Source organism: Nycticebus coucang, chromosome 10, assembly GCF_027406575.1.
Source record: "Nycticebus coucang isolate mNycCou1 chromosome 10, mNycCou1.pri, whole genome shotgun sequence".
NCBI classification, from domain to species: domain Eukaryota; kingdom Metazoa; phylum Chordata; class Mammalia; order Primates; family Lorisidae; genus Nycticebus; species Nycticebus coucang.
Genome location: NC_069789.1, coordinates 97,893,237 through 97,901,420, shown reverse-complemented (window position 1 = coordinate 97,901,420; position 8,184 = coordinate 97,893,237).

Genomic DNA, 8,184 nt, shown 5'->3' with positions numbered 1-8,184 from the left:
AAGGTGAAAGAGAAATGACATTAGAATGAAAAGTCACTATAGCTACCCACCAAAAAGTAATCAAAATTAATTCAATTACTTTCTCTATTTTATTAATGGTTAGAAAATTGGCTGGAAAGGTACAGGGATAAGAGCCTGATAGATGTCTGACCTACTTATCCAGAAAAGGAGCAAAAAGCTACAGGGCTAAGAAAATTCAATGCATAGCTGCCTTGAAAGAGATGAAGTAGGTGGCTGCCTGCCTGGAGGGTTTGAGCTTATTGATGGCAGCTTCCCATCCACCAGCTCCCCTTTCTCTCTCACTTGGATTTATCACATTGGTCAACACTAGGATTTGGGAGGGATGTCATTTCCCAAAGGCATAGCAAAAAAACACAGTAAGTTTAATTTTCTTTCTTGGCCTGTCTTACTAAGAGGAGAGGGATATCTGGAAGTTTTCATGTCCAGACTTTTCAGAAATTAAAATGCCAGACCTTAGATTTTCCAATGTTCATCAAAGAGGATTCTCTAACTGTTCCACAAAATTACCCTATCCAGTTGGTAGGGACATCCCTCTCGTGGGAGCACACCAAGCTGGAGAAATGTCCCTGATTTTGGTTAGATGTATGACAGGTATAAAGAAAGTCTCCCTGAAGAAGAGGATGTCTGTGTGCTAATTCTTTAAAATTGTGTGGGTATTGGCTAGACAGGACAGACGTAGTGAAATGAACTGCCTCACGTGAGGCCCAGAGCATGAGAAGGTGCAGCGTGTTTGGAGCTCTGCAAGATGTGTGGGCCTGGCTGGTTTAGGGAACCTCCAGTATCAGGCTGAGGATTCAAGAAGCTATCCTCTAGAGTATTCAAATTCTTAGAATGAAAATAACCTTTTTTAAAAAATTTATTTATTTTTATTGTTAAATCATAGCTGTGTACATTAAGATGTACCGTAGATGTGGCCCAACTCATTACCCTCCCTCCACCAAAACCTCCCCCCTCCCTTCCCCTTCCTTGGCCTTTTCCCCACAGTCTTGTGCTATAGTTGGGTCATAGCCTTCATGTGAAAGCTATAATTTAGCTTCATAGTAGAGCTGAGTACATTGGATACTTTTTCTTCCATTCCTGAGATACTTTGCTAAGAAGAATATGTCTCAGTATGTCACCCTGGGTAGAATGCTGTGGCATCACATCTCACAGCAACCTCTAATTCTTGGCCTTAAGTGATTCTCTTGCCTCAGCCTCCCAAGTAGCTGGGACTACAGGCACCCACCACAACACCGGTTATTTTTTTTGTTGTAGTTGTCATTGTTGTTTAGGCAGGCCTGCAGTGGGCTCGAACCTGCCAGCCCTGGTATATGTGGCCAGCGCCCTAACCACTGAGCTACAATGCCAGACCTGAAAAGCACCTTTTAAGATTAAGAGTGAAAGGAAAAGAAAAAAAAAAAAAAAGACTTAGAAGTGATTTTTGAGGGCATCCATAGGATAGTATCTATAATATTGTGATCTATTAATTTAAAATATTCAAAAAGACAAAGTTGGGAACAAAAATTGGGAAAATTTAAAAGCAAATTTATATTCTGCTGCTAACAACAGTACCTGATAAAGTTTAAAATAACACATGGATAGGGAGGAGCAAGATGGCAGCTGAGTAACAGCTTCCTTGCAACTGGGCACAGTGAGTCTGGGGAGACAAGACTCCAGGCATCTCTGGCTGGTGGGATCTGCCTATAATCATCCCTTTGAGGACACAGGGAGTCAGCAAGAGACTTCCAGACCCCAGGAGGAGGACAAAAGCAGTGGAAAATTGGAAAGTGGTTATGTGTGTTCGTTCCGTCTAATCTTGCGGGCAGCTGTAAGCGCAGTAGCAGTGAGATTGCAGACTGGAGGAGCCTTACCTGTGAGCTGTTTTGGTGTTTTTGGACTTGGCACTCTGTTGAACTGCCTTGGGAGAGCTTGGGCAGGAGTGTGGAAAACTTTGGGTGTTGTCTATGGCCCCCAACTGAGCCGCTGAGCCAGAAGGGGCTAATAGTGTTCGGCTATGGGCCACATGGAGCCATTGTGAGAGAACTGCCCCAGCAAGCTCTGCCCTCAGCGTCTCAGAGCAAGGATCTGGTGGGAGCTAGTAATCTAGTGACTGAGTAGCCTAAAGGCAGGGACTGAGCTGCCTCATAGCCTTAGCCCTCAGGGGCAGGGTGAGACTGGTTTAGGCACACTGGGTATGTGGATAGCCACTTCAGCAGTGATCCCAGCTACAAGTACTTTCCTGGGAAAGCTTCTGATTAGCCAAATTTAGCAATTTAAAGTGCCTTTTAAGAGTGCTGAGGAGACATTTAGGTTCTCCACTCTCCGGGGTTTAGGAAATCAGCAGAGGCCTCCAGTCGTATCAGCATTGTGATTAACTTCTCATACCCCAGAAGATCATCTGTTGCCCAGACAATATTCAGCAAGATATATATGTTGCTTTGCTTTTTGTTTTTTTTTTTGTTGTTGTTATTGTTGATGTTGTTGTTCTTATTGTGGTTGTTTTGTTTTTTAATTTCAACCTTTTCCCTATAGATTTTTTCTTTTTTTTCCTTTCTTTTCTTTCTCCATTTTTCTAGTTTCAATACAATTTCCCATTGTTGCCTTTTTCAATAATTAGAACTTCATTTTTGCTAGTGTTTCTACACCTATTATTTGGTTTTCCTCCCAATGTTATCCCATAAAGTTTTCTGTTTGGTTGTTTTGGTTTGATTTATTGCATTTTTTGTCTTTCCTCTCTACTTGGTGGAGGTGGGGTACTGTGTCCAAACAGGCTAGTAAAGAGCTGCTGATCTCAAGGGAACCACCCAACCTGGTACCCCCAGAGGCTGGGGTTTTTTTAAGGTTGGGTCAAAGTACCCTACTGTACACCTATATCTCTCTGTCTCCTTCTTTCTGTGCCTCTCTTCTTTTTGGCAATATTCCCTTTTACCCACCCCCTCTCCTTTCTCTTTTTTATTTTCTTTCTTTCTTTTTTCTTTCTTTCTTTTATTCCTTCTTGCTCTTCAACCATCTCATCTTTGTGGTCCTGTACCAAAAGGACTCATTGAAACCCTACTCCACAGGTACGGCAACTTAAAGAGCAAGAGGAAGTGACAGGAAAATTAGGACAAGGAAACAGATAAAAGAAATCACTCATGAGGAAGAATCAGCAGAAAAATCCTGGCAACATGAAAAAACAGTCCAGAGTACACCCCCCCACCCCCAAGGGACTGTAAGTTAGCTACAGCAGAGGATTCCACCTATAAAGAAATGTTAGAAATGACATAAAGGAGATTTAGACTACAGATGATGAAACAATGAAGAAAATGATGAAAAAAATGAAGGAAACTGCTGATAAAGTGGAAAATAACCAAAAGGAAATCCAAAAACAGAATCAAACAAGAGATGAACAATATGAAGACTATAGAAAGGATATAGCAGAGCTAAAGGAACTGAAGCAGTCAATTAGGGAACTTAAAGATGCAATAGAGAGCATCAATAACAGATTAGACCATGCAGAAGAAAGAATTTCAGAGATAGAGGACAAAGCTCTTGAGGTAACTCAGATAGTTAAAGAGGCAGAAAAGAAGAGAGAGAAAGAAGAACATTCACTGACAAAATTATGGGACTTTATGAAGCGTTCAAACATATGAGTCGTAGGTATCCCAGAAGGGGAAGAAGAATGTCCTAGGGGAATGGAAGTCATACTAGAGAATATTATAAATGAAAATTTCCAAAATATCACCAAAGATTCTGACACACTCCTTTCAGAGGGATATCGGACCCCAGGTTGCCTCAACTCTAACTGAGCTTCTCCAAGAGCCATTGTGATGAACCTGTCCAAAGTCAAGACAAAAGAAAAGATTCTGCAAGCTGCCAGGAGTAAGCGCCAGTTGACCTACAGCAGCAAATCCATCGGGGTGACTGAAGACTTCTCTAATGAAACTTTCCAAAAAGAAGACAATGGTCATCTACCTTTAATTTACTTAAACAGAACAATTTCAAGCCCAGAATTCTATATCCTGCTAAGCTAAGCTTTAAAATTGACGGAGAAATCAAATCATTTACTGATATACAAACATTGAGGAAATTCACCACAACATTACCAGCTCTGTGGGAAATACTTCAACCTGTTCTACACACTGATCATCACAATGGATCAGCAGCAAAGTAAGAACTCAGAAATTAAAGGACAGAACCTAACTACCACACTAAGGCAAAAGATAAAACTAAGCAATGGACTCTCACAAAATAAGATGAATAGAATACTACCACACTTATCAATTATCTCAATAAATGTTAATGGTTTGAATTCCCCACTGAAGAGGCATAGATTGGCTGACTGGATTAAAAAACACAAGCCATCCATTTGCTGTCTGCAAGAAACACACCTGGCTTCAAAAGACAAATTAAAACTCTGAGTTAAAGATTGGAAGATAATTTTTCAGGCAAATGGAATTCAGAAGAAAAGAGGAGTTGGATTTAAAGCAACTAAAGTCAAAAAAGACAAAGATGGTCACTTTATATTTGTCAAGAGAAAAATACAAGAAGATGTTTCAATTCTAAATATTTATGCTTAAATGCTCCCAGATTCTTGAAACAGACCTTACTCAGTCTGAGCAATATGATATCTTATAATACCATAATAACAGGGGACTTTAACACTCCTCTTACAGAGTTGGACAGATCCTCTAAACAGAAATTAAACAAAGATACAAGGGATTTAAATGAGACCCTACAACAACTGTGCTTGATAGACACATATAGAACGCTTCATCCCAAAGATAAAGAATATACATTCTTCTCATCAACCTATGGAACATTCTCCAAAATTGATCATATCCTAGGCCATGAAACAAACCTCAACAGAATCAAAAGAATTGAAATTTTTACCTTGTATCTTCTCAGAACATAGGCACTAAAAGTGGAACTCAACTCTAACAAAAACATTCAAACCCACACAAAGGCATGGAAATTAAACAATCTTCTGTTGAATGACAGTTGGGTGCAGGCAGAAATAAAACAGGAAATCATTAACTTCCTTGAGCATAACAACAATGACGACACAAGATACCAAAACCTGTGTAATACTGCAAAAGCAGTTTTGAGAGGCAAATTTAACGCTTTAGCTGCCTACATTCAAAAAACAGAAAGAGATTACATCAACAAACTCACAAGCCATCTTATGGAATTAGAAAAAGAAGAACAATCTAAGCCTAAACCCAGTAGAAGAAAAGAAATATCCAAAATCAAATCAGAGATTAATGAAATTGAAAACAAGAGAATCAGTCAGAAAATTAATGAAACAAGGAGTTGGTTTTCTGAAAAAATAAGTAAAATAGATAAACCTTTGGCCAAACTAGAAATTGAAAAGTAAAATCTCTAGTCACCTCAATCAGAAATGATAAAGGGGAAATAACAACTGATCCCACAGAGATACAAGAGATCATCTCTGAATACTACCAGAAACTCTATGCCCAGAAATTTGACAATAAGAAGGAAATGGATCAATATTTAGAATCACACTCTCTCCCTAGACTTAGCCAGGAAGAAATAGAGCTCCTGAACAGACCAATTTCAAGCAATGAGATTGAAGAAACAATAAAAAAGCTTCCAACAAAAAAAATGCCCTGGTTCAGATGGCTTCACACCAGAATTCTATCAAATCTTCAAGGAAGAGCTTATTCCCATACTACAGAAATTATGCCAAAAAATTGAGGAGGAAAGAATCTTCCCCAACATGTTCTGAGAAGCAAACATCACCCTGATACCAAAACCAGGAAAAGACCCAACTATAAAGGAGAATTTCAGACCAATTTCACTCATGATTATAGATTCAAAAATTTTCAACAAAATCCTAGCCAATAGATTACAGCTTATCATCAAAAAAGTCATAAATCATGATTAAGCAGGTTTCATCCCAGGGATGCAAGGCTGGTTTAACATATGCAAATCCATAAACATTATCCGCCATACTAATGGAAGCAAAAATAAAGACCATATGATCCTTTCAATAGATGCAGAAAAGCATTCAATAAAATCCAGCATCCTTTTCTAATTAGAACACTGAAGAGTATAGGCATAGGTGGCACATTTCTAAAACTGATTGAAGCTATCTATGACAAACCCACAGCTAGTATTTTACTGAATGGAGTAAAACTGAAAGCTTTTCCTCTTAGAACTGGAACCAGACAAGGTTGTCCCCTGTCACCTTTACTATTCAACATAGTGCTGGAAGTTCTAGCCAATACAATTAGGCAAGACAAGGAAATAAAGGGAATCCAAATGGGAGAAGAGGAGGTCAAACTCTCCCTCTTTGCTGATGACATGATCTTCTACTTAGAGAATCCCAAAGACTCAACCACCAGACTCCTGGAAGTCATCAAAAAATACAGTAATGTCTAAGGATATGAAATCAATGGCCACAAGTCAGTAGCCTTTTTATGCGCCAATAACAGTCAAGATGAGAGGCTAATTAAGGACACAACTCCCTTCACCATAGTTTCAAATCAGTCTTCCCTTTGATCAGAACACACTATCTCTCCAGCTGTCTTCAGGAAAATGTTAAGAAATAAGCAATGTGTATCATCTTATCAGTTATTCACAGTAAAGTATGAATGGCGGATAACTTTCTAGTAGGAAAGTCTTTAGGTAAAAAAGAGGTTTGTTAACCCAAAAAGGACAGCTCATTGGGAAAATTAATACAGAGATGGGGGAAAGGAATCTACTTTGAGAAGCAGGATTTTTCTGAGCTTGTACTACTATTTCTCTAGTATCTCATTGTTCTTCGATAGCAACTTTAAAAACATCTATTATTATGTTGTTATAGATGTGCAAATGTGGCATTACAAGAATTTTGTTCTGAGGAAAAAACACCCCACACAAGGAGTCAGATCATCTGTAAGGATTATACCAGAATCTAGATGTATAACTTTGGACACATCATTTTACCTCTATGGGCTTTGATTTCCTTATCTTTAAAAAGTAGATCAGGTAGAATAATCTCTTAGGCTACCTGACTGGTCCTCCTGTGAGTGATGACTGGTACCCAAATAATCACCAGGGTCCGTATGTCTGACCCGACTTGCCAGGCAAGTCGGTGCCTCCCTCACTCCTGGGCTTCAAGTGTCATCGGTGTCCCCTCCCCCTGCCTGCATCTCAGCTGAAAAGAACCTTTGCAGAGCAAGATCTGTGAACTTTCATCCTGAGCATGTGAGAGCCCTTGTAATGTCTATTCCAGCTCTGACATTCTCGGAATCTGGATTTTTTTTTTCTTTATTACTTCCCTGCTCATTTTCAGTCAAATTGTTAGAAGAGATTCAAATAGGTATGGGAGTTAAGGCGTTAGTTGCTAAATTAAAAAGCAGTCAAGATAAATGTTCAGTTAAAAGAAATGAAGGAACATCAATTTCCATTCATCTCAATTCGTTAAAGCCTCTGGGCTCCAATCCCTCTTTAAATGTCTTTTATGTTTTCCAAGAATTCTGCTTGGAAGCAGGAGGCTTTGGGCACTTAGTACCATGATCTGTGGCAGGCGTCTATTTCTCCTGTGTCACAGATGGTTCCTCTGAGTGGCAGTCACAAGGCACCACTTTTGAAGACACGTGTAAGACTTTCCAAGTTGCCTGTGGACATATTCACCTCTTCCTGCCTATCACCAACAGCATTCTGTTGCAGTGAAAGCAACTGGGAAAACTGTCCCATTAACAAAGAGACCAGGCTAATCTGGCCAAGAGGCCTGGTTGCTTGCCAGAGATGGCGCAAAGACTGCCTCCTCGCAACCTTTGCTTTTAAATAAAATGTCCATTCACATTTCTCATTGCTTTAATGAATTCAAGCATTAAGAAGGTAGGACTTGACCAAAAAGTAGAAAAGCCTGGAAAGTGGACCAGGAATTTGCCAGAATGCACTGAATTGAAAAGGCCGTCTGAAAAGTTAATGTGTCGGAACATGATTAATGGGCAAAATAATTTGTAAGACATTGCTGATTTAGAAAAGGTAAAAGCAGCAAAATGGGCTTTGGAGATGTTATAGTTTGGAGAGCGTGGCCCACCTGACTTTGATGAAAGGACAGGTTTCCACCTGGGGAGTGGTCCCTACTGTTTTGCTCAAGTTAAAGCCAATAACCCTAATGTCCTGAGGGATCACGTGATTCCTTTACTTAGGGGGTCCAAGAGGAGGCTAAGAGGCTGCCAACATGATCAC